This window comes from Pararge aegeria, chromosome 1 (assembly GCF_905163445.1).
Source record: "Pararge aegeria chromosome 1, ilParAegt1.1, whole genome shotgun sequence".
Taxonomy (NCBI): Eukaryota; Metazoa; Arthropoda; class Insecta; order Lepidoptera; family Nymphalidae; genus Pararge; species Pararge aegeria.
In genome coordinates this window covers 3,724,308-3,737,175 of record NC_053180.1, presented here as the reverse complement: position 1 = coordinate 3,737,175, position 12,868 = coordinate 3,724,308, and the positions used below count along the sequence as shown (strand labels likewise).

The 12,868-nt window shown below is 35.3% G+C and overlaps 1 protein-coding gene across 2 annotated transcripts in view; it reads left to right on the top strand.

The window, feature by feature from the left end:
- Window positions 1-12,868, top strand: part of LOC120625739 (zinc transporter 2-like) — a 45,073-nt gene that overhangs the window by 6,178 nt on the left and 26,027 nt on the right. The gene's annotated exons all lie outside the window — the stretch shown is intronic.

Sequence of the window (12,868 nt, the reverse complement as noted above, 5' to 3'; positions counted from 1 at the left end):
TTCAAGCTTATACAATAATTTGCTAACTTTTTAGTTGGTAGAACATTTTTTTTTTGTTAAAAGACATCTTGTCATTGTAGGTCACATTTTTTTATCTCGCTACGATCAATAAGCAAACGCAGTTTTAAAGCTCTGAAAAGAAAATACGATGTAAAACATCAGTCTAGCGTCATACATTCCGATCGTTATGCAAAATCGTCGCAGGTTGAGTATTTAATGAATAGTGCAACGGTGCGCTTGGATAAAGCATGGCCCTCAGAATTAACAACATACAGAACCCTTATTGCATGCAGTGGCGTGCATAGAGGGTATACACAGGTTATCCAGATTATTATAAAATTATAAAAATCTCAGTACGAGTTACAAAAAACTTAAGGATACGATGGTAAGAGTTATAAAAAGTCTACCCTTACGTTTTTTTAATTCTTAGTGGATTAATTTAACTCATTTTGTATAATCTGCATACCCTGTGCATACCATATATGCACGCCACTGATTGCATGCAGTGCATTTTGCCCAAAAACAGTAAAAAACGCCCCGCGCACTTTTCACTCCAGACCCACTAAATGTTGCTAGCTCACAAACTTTGATATTTTTCCCATTTTATTGCAAACGTTTAGAATATTAGAGGTAAAATAATTACTGTCAATTGCTAAATGGAATGAAGTATCTAACCGCGCCTGTTCAAGATAAATTACAAAAGTGGAGTGGTTTTTGATGCTTCAATATTTATCGTGAACACGGTTTCTGTATGTTCTTTATTCCATGGCATGGCCATTATCACCCATTAAATTCTCTCGGTGTATATCGAATGAGTTCGTCATTATTTGTTGAATTGTGTCGAGGGCTTAAGGACTGTATTTCTTCCGGCATGAAGCAAGTGTATATTTATGTTATTTTTTTAAAAAGCACTTAGGTAGCTACGAAGCCCACCACCCAGCAATTGAGCGTGGTGGGTTTACTCCCACCAGTGGCGCGTATTGTTTTGTCATACACTGGCAAGGTGATTACGGAACGCATGATGAGCAATCATTGGTGTCAAACGTTACTTTTGTTTTTTTTTGTATTCAAAAGTGTTTGACAACAAAGATTGCTAGATTCACGCTTGTTGCAAGCCTCTCGTGAGATACGTAATCACCTTGCGGGACATAATCCCGGCGCTTTGGGATATGTAGTCGGCTATGCTAGACGCTTAGTTTGCCTAGTAGTAGCAGTTATATAAAAAAATAGTAAGTTATGTAAAGGAAAACCGAAATAATACTTCCCAGGCTTTAGAGGTAGGTACATTACGTACTGTCTCTGAGATTTATCTGTGAAACCGAAAACCTAATAGTTTTTGAGTAAACCACTGGCAAAGTTATTACTGAAAGAAATGAGAAACAGCTCTGATATGACATACAAAATTAAAATCAAGTGTCTCCTGTCACTATTAGGTACCCATCGCATGCGCGTGTCGGTCTTTTATCTTCAATAGGGTTGTCATAAGTAAATACATAGAACTTTTTGAAATCGTTTGTATGGAAAATTTAATATTCTTCTTTTGATATATTATTTTACAGGGTGATTCCTTATGAAATATACTATTGCATCCTTCAATATTATTAGCGATCTCTGCCAGGCAACCGTAGAATTAAAACCTAAGAAATAAAAAATAAAAAAAAGAGGAGGACAAACTGCAGGTGGTACGAATTTCAAAAAGCATACATTCGAATACTACTGTATACTAATACATAAACTAGTTTACACAAATAAATCTATTTATTATGTATTGTGTACCTACGGAAAGGTTCAAAGGGAATTCATAATCGGCTTTTACCCATATAAAAAGGTAGGGTATTTATAATGCGAAGACTCTTAAGCTTATTACAATCAATTACCTACCTAGCTACCTTGTTATGTCGTCGCCTTCTGAGTTGTTCTCATTAATCGATTGAGAAAACATGTTTATATCCTCTCGGACAATTACAACACTTATAAAGCGGCCTTTTTTTCAAAGGCTTTTTTTAATGGCATATCAAACACGCACACGAAGCGTCTTTGATATTACACATACATATTTTATCCCACAAATATATGATATATAATCATCAATAGTCTGTGTTCTTCGAAATGGAGGATATATTTTTGTTCTTCCGAACGTGAAATCTTGTTAAATAGAAAACTTCATAGGACCTGGATTAAGAAATCTTCCAAATGTGTAGAAATCGTCTCTATTTATTAAAATAAAGGACTCTCTTAACACTTACTAAAACCCCGTTTTCATCCCTTTTAGTGGTGGATTTTTGAATAGAAAAGTAGTCTAGAGCACTCTTATTAATCTATTACATGTCTGTGGAACTTTTTTCAATATCTGTTTAAAAAGGCCTCAAAGGACTTAAATCCACCATGGCTGTAAAATAAATTAAAAAAAAAAAACAAATATATCTGTTTAAATAGACGTAGAGAAAAAATAATTTAAAAATCAAACAAATGCGAGTCGGACTCGCGCACGAAATGTTCCGTTCCATTATCTATAATAAGGACAAAAAAAAAACAAGTCTTATAATATCTTTTAGGTCAGAGATTTTTTTTTCTGCTTTTTAGTATTTGATGTCAAAACGGCAACAGAAATATATCATCTGTGAAAATTTCGACTGCCTGCCTAACTAACTATCACGGTTATGGGATACAGCCTGGTGACAGACAGGCGGACGCACAACCGTAGTCACCCTAAAGACGAAACCCTTTGTACGGAACCCTAAAGAGCTCGTTATGTGGTGTTCAAATAATATACCTATGTAGTAGTGTAGTATGAAATAATTATGAATTAATTCAATGCAAATATCCATCTCCTGAGGATGCGCCGATGTTGGAATGAAACGTGCGCCGAAGATGTTTGATGTGGAGTATACATATTAAACACCTGCTGTCTGACTGATTTCTCAGACTTTACTTAGACTTCTGCTTTACGCGGAGTATATCAAAATTAGCTTAATTTTCATTGTATATCATGGAATTCCGCAAAGTAACGGAAGTAGTAGCTTGCTTCTATCCAATGTGAAATAATATACAAATCTTTTCAGTAGCTTCAAAGTTTATCGATTATAAATAAACAAACAAATATTGGATAACATCTTGGCTGAAAAACCTTCGCCAATCAACATACGACGCCAATCAACATTTGACGGCCGATTGGCGCAGTTTGTAGCGACCCTGCTTTCTGAGTCCAAGGCCGTGGGTTCGATTCCCACAACTGGAAAATGTTTGTGTGATGAGCGTGAATATTTTTCAGTGTCTGGGTGTTTAAACATATATTCTAAGTATTTATGTATATTATTCATAAAAATATTCATCAGTCGTCTTAGTGCCCATAACACAAGCTAAGCTTACTTTGGGGCTAGATGACGATGTGTGTATTGTCGTAGTATATTTATTTATTTATTTATTTATTTATTTATTTATACAAGTTGCCTTAACATTTGCCGACCTTCGAAAGAAGATGGCACTTTATGAAGATGAAAAAATTCTTTCCTCTTTATAATATTAAAGTTTCGATATACAATAGGCGTTAATTTCAAAATTACAAACACACTCTTCAAAATAGATTATTAATTATATGTATATAGATTGCAAATTAAGCGCATAGTCCACGTGTGGTTAATTACCCGCATCTCGTTAGTTTCCATGTCAGAATGTACAGTATGTCTACAGTTATAAAGTAAAGGACAAATACATAATTTTTAAAACTTGTACGTTTGGATATCACTGGGGAACCAGTGGTGAATTTCCCCTTATCGAAATCGAGGTGTCGTTTTCGCATGTCAATATCTGTATCGTCAAAGTAGTTAGAACCTAAAGTAATTTAAAAAATATAAAGTTTAGCGATTGGGCAACTATTGGCATATACAAAAGTAGAGATAATTTGTATGAGCTCTATAGTGAAAAACAATATAACCATACTCCAGCTTTCCTCCAACACGTAAAAAAGTACTCCAAAACGTTTAAGAACGTTTGCTTTCATGCTAAGTCGCTAAACTTTAAGGATCAAATAATAAAATCGGATAACAAAGTACAAAGAACCTGGAAAATTGTTAATAATGAAACTGGGAAAGCTCAATCTCGCGATGTAAACTTTGAATTAATTATTAATGATAATAAAGTTACCGCCAACAGTGAGGTTGCAAGTACCTTTGAAAACTTTTTTCAGAGTTTTCCTATTTTGTTAACTTATGTACACTTAATTCTTCACCTACTGCAGCTCAGAGTTTATTGAGGAACAACGTAAATGAGTGCAACGTTTTAGAGTCGTAAATACTGTACTTATGATTTTAGTTTTACAAACGTTTTATCCAAAGTACTATCTAAAGAACTGGAGGCAAATTTGAGTTTAAATGCAATGCAAATAAATCCACATTACTCCAATGTTTAAGTAGTTCATTTAGCTAACATTGTCCATGTTAGTATTAAGGTTACCAATACCAAGGCCTAGGTGAGTTATTAGGGGCAGCCAATTGGTATTGAAAACCAGATATAACTCAATGTATCTAAATATTGGAAGGGCTCGCGTAGCTCATAGCGGGCCCCACTGCATCGCATCATAGAACTTTAATAAATAATAAATATTCCATGACAATATATAATATAATATATATCGCCGTAAAGCTCCGATGTAATCGTAGCTTGTGTTATGTGTACTAAGATGACTTATGAATATTTCTTTGAATAATATAAATAAACACTTATAAAATACAGATGAAGACCCGGACACTGAAAAACATTCATGTTCATCACACAAACGATTTTCAGTTGTGGAAATCCAACCCACGGTCTTGGACTCAGAAAGCAGGGTCGCTGCCCACTGCGCCAATAGGCCGTCTTCATAAATAACATACATCATTTTACAGAAGTATCGATATTCATTGGTAACTAACCGTTGGCGAGAAAAAGGCATCCGGTCAAATAACAGACAACAAATGTGTCCTAACGTTACGCTTTTTTTTTTTTTACAATTTTGTACGGAACCATAGAAATACAGAAATATCTCTTGCAACGCGCGTCGGTACAAAAGGACTTTCCAAAATAGCTCTTTCGGTTCGTTCTGTTTTTTTAATCGCTCTTGACTAACTGGATATTGCGAATACAAAGGCGCTCTGATAATTAAATTGGCGCGGGTAGACGGAAAATTCGGTTTAATTAAACCCTGGTCAGATAAAATTTTTAAAATTGTGATAAAGTTGGTGGCTATTTTGAAGCGAAGTGACGTAACCCCTTATCTGCATTGCAATTTGTAATTTAAATTATAGCTGCAGCCTTAGTACAAGATTTGTTTGCTCGCAATCGAGGAATGCTTTTCAAGTATGGAAATACTGTAGCATCAGAGTAAAATTGATCTTATTTGTATTTCATTACAGCTCAAATTTGCTTTCAATTCTTTAGATCAGACTTCTGACAGAAAGTTTATAAAACAAAAATGAGATGAACAGGATTTCCGACACTAAAACTAGTGACATTAGATCCTATTTACCTTGACGATACAGATATTTAATCAAAGACGGCTCCTAGATTGCGAGCGAAAAGTTTTCGCATATCAAATTCTGTGTCCTCGTGTTAAATGGGTCTTACTTTAATTTTTATAAATTTTAGAGTCGCGAGTCCTGTTCTTTCTGATTTATGTTTTACAAACGTCCCATCGAAAGCTAGAGCTAAAGAATTGTAGGCAAATTGGAGCTTTCACTCAATGAGAATAAGATCAATTTCACTTTTAATTTAACCAGCTGGAAAATGAGGTCATAATATCGTAATTACTATTCGAGATTTGATTTTACGCGAGAATTTGCTAGAGTTTAGAAAGTTGGACCTCGATCTATACCTCTTATTCAAGATGTATCGAGATGTATTTATGTTTTTGCACTGTTTCTTTTTAGTTATCCTAATACTAAAAAAATAGTTATATTTGGGGAACTAAATATCAGGTGAAGGAAAACGTGAAGAAACCTGCATACTTCCGTAATCTTAGACTATACCATCATTAGTATCAACAGATGGGATTGCAGTCAAGGGCTAAACTAGTCGTGGAATAAAAAAAAATACCAGTGCCAGCTTATATAGGTTATGTTATGTATATGTTTAAAATATTTTACTTTAGGTAGGTACCTACTAGTCAGTGAAGATAGTACCTAGATACAGAGTACATTAACTACACATGAACATTTCGATAAAACATCACATCCGACTGTGTAGCTCAGTAGGTTAAAATTATTTACAGATTAAATGTGTAACTTACAATTTACGATCTTATCAATAGCAACTACCGGTTGTTGGAACAGAGCTTCACTCCTAATTTTTATAAAAAATTTAGCGACAAACGCTGCACTAGCTTCGCGCCGGGTATAAATAAAAAAAGTATTTTTTTTACTTTTTTTAAACTTAATTATATTTATATTATCTGAACTATGGTGAAAACCGCTTCAAAGTCCGTTGCGAAGCTTGCGAGGTTAGCGAATAAACAGAAGCGGTAAGCTACTTTGTTTTAACTTAGTACTATATCATTACACACCACATCCTCCCACAATGAGAAGGGGTTAAGGCCGTAGTCCACCACGCTGGCCCAGTGTGGATTGGTGGACTCTACATACCTTTATGAACATAAGTAAACGTGCGAAACCGAGCGATCGGAGCGCAACGTGCGTTGAGGGTACATTGTCGAAGATCTGTTTGGTGTGGAATATAAGGATTGAAGAAGTTGTAAATTACGCTATACGGATTCTCCTACTTTCCTCAGAGTATAGCAAATTAAGCTTAATTTTCTGGTAATTCGAAATCTGTACGTGATGGACATTTATTGCTTTCTGGCTGATACTTAAATATTTGAAAAAACATATAGAGACTTTAGGTTAATAAGAAAACAGGTTCATAGAGTGAACAGTGTTCTTACGAACCTTGTATCGACGTATTTGTGCTCGGTACAGAGCGCCACTAGTTTTTCCAAGTGCATCGAAGGCTGTTTCCACCTGACGTCACTCGGGCGGTCAGTACATTGCAACATCCAACGCCGTAGAGTAAGCAGCAACGATTACCAATAAAGTTCATTTGCGACTCTTATCTACAAATTTAAACAATTTTATGTTCTTGACTGAATAACCGAAGGTAAGCTTAGAGAAACACTATCTACATATTTTTGTACGATTTCCCTGGAACTGTGACCTGTGTTGAGTGCTGTGGTTTATATAATTGGAAGGCCGGAAGAACCGACCGAGGGTATTTTGGGAATTTCTGATGTGATCTGGTCGGGGGATTTGGCAGTCTGGCGTCAAGCAATTTAGCCTTCCCGGAATATATACCGCGTAGAAACCAATAGGAGAATGGTTTTATAATAACTGCTATATATGCCTAACCCGTCGACTGCATCATCATTTACTTTACAGGAAGGGTGAGATCAAGGGCTACGGATCCAACCTTTGATTCCCAGATCGAAAAGCAAGATATTTTAAGACGGCCCATTGGCGCAGTTTGCAGCGACCCTGCTTTCTCAGCCAAAGGCCGTGGGATCGATTCCCACGACTGGAAAATGTTTGTGTGATGAACATTAATGTTTTTCAGTGTCTGGGTGTTTATCTGCATATTATAAGTATTTTATGTATATTATTCATAAAAAAAATATTCATCAGTCATCCGTGTACCAATAACACAAGCTACGCTTACTTTGGGGCTAGATGGCGATGTGTGTATTGTCGTAGTATATTTATTTATTTATTATTTATTTCTCATTTAAAACGGTGATAGCCTAGTGGTAAGGTCTTCGGTTTCACTATCGGGGTACATAGTACGAATCCCAGCACGCACCTGTAACTTTTCTAAGTTATGTGCGTTTTAAGCAAATATAAAAATAGGTAAAAAAACTTTTTAAGTTAAACGGTTTTATGTTAAACATACATTGCAATGTTTAAGATAAATGTACTAAAAACCAAAAAATAATAAAATAGATACAGTCGTGGGAATTATAAACATATGCATAGACTAGACTAAAATAAAACCGTGGGGCACGTCAATTGTCTACAATCGTTGATTAAAATGTTTGTTTTGTAATGTTACACTATAATTAGGCAGTTGTTCAACCGACAACGATGGACGTGTGATAAGTAGGGCTAGAATGTGGAAACAAGCTAGCAAGCTCGATTATAAGCGAGTTTTAGGGTTTCATAGTGGTGAGCGAGTAGTACTTTTATCATATGTTTTGTCGATTAAAGACAAACTACGAGCAGTGAAACGATTCCTCGCCAGCCAGCAGTATGAATGTCCAACGATAAACTAGTTGAAACATCTCTTTTATTTACATGGAGTGTATAACCATTGGAATTTCCATGAGCAAGAAAATAGTAAGTAATTTCCTCACCGTCTGCGGGCCAACTGCCTTTTTTAACGACGAATTAAACGATTCTTCTATCGCACATTAAGTCGATAATTTGTAGACAATTGACGTGCCCTACGGTTTTATTTTAGTCTAGTCTATGCATATGTTTATAATTCCCACGACTGTATCTATTTTATTATTTTTTGGTTTTTAGTACATTTATCTTAAACATTGCAATGTATGTTTAACATAAAACCGTTTAACTTAAAAAGTTTTTTTACCTATTTTTATTTTCTAGTTTTTAGTTTTTATTTCGCATTCTGTTTAATTCATTTAGTGCTTCATTATTGCAAGGTTTCTTGCCCGTTAGTTTATTACAGTCCAACTCCTCTATACGTAGTCCCTGCAAAGATCTTACTCTACTAAGAGCCACGTAGGCTTGACCTTCTTCAAACAGTTTCGCACCTAAGCATACGACTGCGTGATCCACAGTGCTGCCCTGCATTTTATCTTGTCCTTTTATTTGATAAAAAATATTTTTTACCCATATTGGTGGGATTGATAAAAAATTGTTATCAGCCATTTGGTAGCGGCGGCCATCTTAGATTTCAATTTTGCATAGTAAATTGTATTCTACTTGTTGAGACCTTTCATTTGATACCCATGTTGATGGGATTGATAAAACCTAAGTTATCCGCCATTTTGTAGAGGCCGCCATCTTGGATTTTAATTTTATATAGTACATTGTATTATACTGGTTGAGCACTTTCATTTGATACCCATATTGATGGGATCGATAAAACCTACGTCATCCGCCATTTTGTAGCGGCCGCCATCTTGTATTTAAATTTTTTATAGTATATTGCATTCTGCTTGTTGAGCCCTTTCATTTGATACCCATATTGATGGAATTAATAAAACATAAATTATCCGCCATTTTGTAGCGGCGGCCATCTTGAATTTATAATGATAATGAATAAACATAATTGTATTGTCACCAAAATCCAAAGTGTATACAAAATTTCAGATTAATCGCTTGACAGGAAGAGGGTGAAATTAGAATTACTAAATTTGACCCAAGAATAATAAATAAAACAAACGGGGTGAGCTAAATAAAACCGTTTAAAAATATCACTTGCTTCAACGGTAAAGGAAAAACATCGCGAGGAAACCTGCATGCCTGAGAGTTCTTCTTAATGTTTTCAAAGGCGTGTGGAGCCCCTTTGCATTGTGGGAGGCGATCCGTCTCCTGTACTGAGCCGGTAATGGGTTGACATTATGATGACGATTTGAAATTTTAATAATTTTGATTATCCATTGGTTTACTATAGATAATTTTTAGGGATGGTGTCCTAGAATCCCCTTTGAAACCAGCATTGTATATATTGTATTTACAATCGTCATCCGTTAGAAAAATAAGGACATTTAGTAGTCATTTATGTAACCGCCAAGTCCTTTGTATGAATGTAAAACTACAGAACAATCCTATTGTGCTATAATCAATACATCAGGACCGGATGATAGATGTGCGATACGTGTTCGTATTTCCAATTATTTTGGATCTTGATATTTATCCGTCTGCCTAGCATGCAACTTCGTTCGCGATTTTAAATGAAATCGTGTCATATAAAAAAAATCCGCGGTATACTATGAAAAATTAAGCTAAATATGCTACACTACGGAAAAGCAGCAGAATCTGCATGGTGTAATTTATAATTTCTTCAATCTCCATACTCCGCACCAAACTGATCTTCGGCAAGGAACTCTCTTAGCAATTTATCTTTACAATGAATAGTTGTTAAGACTAATTTACAATTATTCATTGTTAATTAACTTAACAATTTGGATAATCATATTTAAATATTTATGGTATGCTAAAGTATATTATATCAGTTTATTTATTTATTATAAGTATTGTTTATGTGTGTAGTCTGGTTAATGTAAGTATATAGTTATTCGTTTGTTTTAATACAGTACACCTTCCTTTTTTACTACGGTTGCCTGACAGAGATCGCTACTTAGCGATAAGGCCGCCCTTTGTATCCTACTACTTTCTTTTATTTTCTTAATTGTGGAGTAAAAATAAATTAATTGTTTACTTCCAATCCTGCTTCTATCAAAAATTCCGCGGTAAACGTTTGGCTTCCCCGAGATAAAAGTATCATATGTCTGTTATTAGTATGCAAGCTAAGTTTATGCATAATTTTTTCAAGATGGACAAAGTGTTCAAGTTTGTTTTTGTGTTCCGACAAACAGTCAAAACAAAAAAAAAACAATAATTTTGACCAAATTACGCAAATAAAGCAAATGTCTCTTCTCCAGGATGCCATTTAGTGTGAAAATAGCTTATAGTGAGATATAAAACTGAGTATCTTGTTATACTAATACATGAAGCTGAAGAGTGTGTTGGTTTGTTTACTTGAACGTGATAATTTCGGGAACTATTGGTCCGATTTTAAAAAAATATTTCAGTGTTGAACAGCTTACTTATCAGGAAAGGATTATATATGTATCATCACGCTGAGACCAATAGAAGCATAGCACCAATTAAGAATGTTTCAAAATCGGGTTTTTTTTCCCTTTTAAGAACTTCCGCTGCGTGCGCTGAGAAAACGTTTAAAGTTTCAATAAATTAATGTATGGCAAAGTTGTTTCCCTTTAAAAGTTCTAAAAAAGTCTGCGACCGCATATGTCTATCTTTTAAGGTTGACTTAAACTCCGGCGAGAAGAAAATAGTAGTCGCGAGGGACCGCTAGTGTTATAATAAAAATGTTAAAAGTGTTCTCTCGAGCTATAGTGCTGTGTGGGGACGGCAGATCAGAATACAGCTGTCATCACCCCCCCCACTTCCTGCGGCTGCTGTCGACTTAGGAGAAAGAATAGCAGGGTTCTCTGTGCCACTACCATCTTCTGCGTTCACCAACCAGTCCAGTGGTGTTTATGTGCTAACCCTCCCTTCGCAGAGGCATTTAGTAAAGCGGTGGACTGTTGAAGGCTCTTGATGATGATAGTAACATTTAAACTTTTTTATGACAGGAAGACTGTGTTATGATTTCCTAGTAGTAGAGTTTATTGGGACAAAGCTCGTCCGGGGAAGTTCTATCGCCGTGCTTATTTCTGCCGCTAAGCAGCATTGTTTTGATACTGTGTTCCGGTCTGAGTGGCGAGGTTTCCGGTGTTATTACAGGCACATAAGGCTGAACACCTACGCCTCAAGTAAATGGACACAGGGCGGCGTGTTGAAGGAAGTGCTCCTTGTATGCCCTGCGAAGTTTGGCTCTGTTTTTAGGCGATGGTTTCCACTTACCACCAGGTGAGTTATCTGCGTGGTAAAAAATAAGGTTAGCTAAAAAAAACTACAACAAAAGTCCTTAGCCCATAATACGTGTATTTATTTATTTATTTAGGAAAACCAACCGCTAATACATTTTTTCTCGTCCAAGTTTTTACGTTGTGAACTAAGTGAATGTTCAGCTTATTACAGGTTTTCACAACGTTTACAAATAATTTCAAAATTAATTACATTTTATATATAACTGCATTATTTATTTTATTTATTAGGTTCACCAACAGATTATACACTGAAACAAGCTTAGGGACTACAAAATTGAGAAATATAAAGTTGTAGTGTAAACCCAATTACTGGCAAACCGGCATGCGTATCTGAAAAAACAAACACACAAGTGCGGGTTCGCAAGTTTACAATAATATTATTGTTGTAACGAAGGAAACACTGTAAGATGAAGTTAAAAAAAACAGGAAACAAAAACATAACTTAAATTAAAACAAAACAGAAATGTACGAGGCAATTATCTACTAGCTGTACTAATATGTTGTTGCAGAATTGTTTTGTATTGCTGAAGAGAACATGAGTGGATGTCGGCACGAGTAGCTTGGAATAGCTTGTTGTGCTCTCGGCAAATCCTAGCCAGGATACTGTGAGCGCCCAAATTAGTTCTATACAACTTGCCAACGAACGGTTTGAAGTTACCGAGGCGCGCATTTTTACGCGGAACAGTAAATTTAATTTTGGTCAAAATATTTGGACAGTTGATTTTATTATTTAAAATTTTGTAGAGAAATACTTGATCGGATACCCAACGACGACTTTCTAATGAAGTTAATTTAAAGAAGTTTAATCTTTCGCTATATGAGGTTAAAACGAATTGTTTTTTTTGATGAACTGACAACAAGAACAGAAAACGTTTTTGGATTCTTTCAATCCTTAGAATAGGATCCTTATATAGTGGATTCCAAATGCTGGAGCAATACTCTAAGAGACCCCGAATTAATGCAAAGTAGACGGTTTTGAGAGCCAGACAAGAATTGAATGTTTTACAATTTCGCCAAACAAACCCCAGTAATTTGTAGCATTTACTGATTAATTGATTTATGTGTGTATTGAATGACAATTTTTTATCCAAAATAACACCTAGGTCTCTAACAGTATACACCTCGTCAAGCAACAGATTATTAAGATAATAAGAAGTTTGAAGAGGCATGCGTTTTTTTGTAAATTTAATATGTTGGCATTTTTTA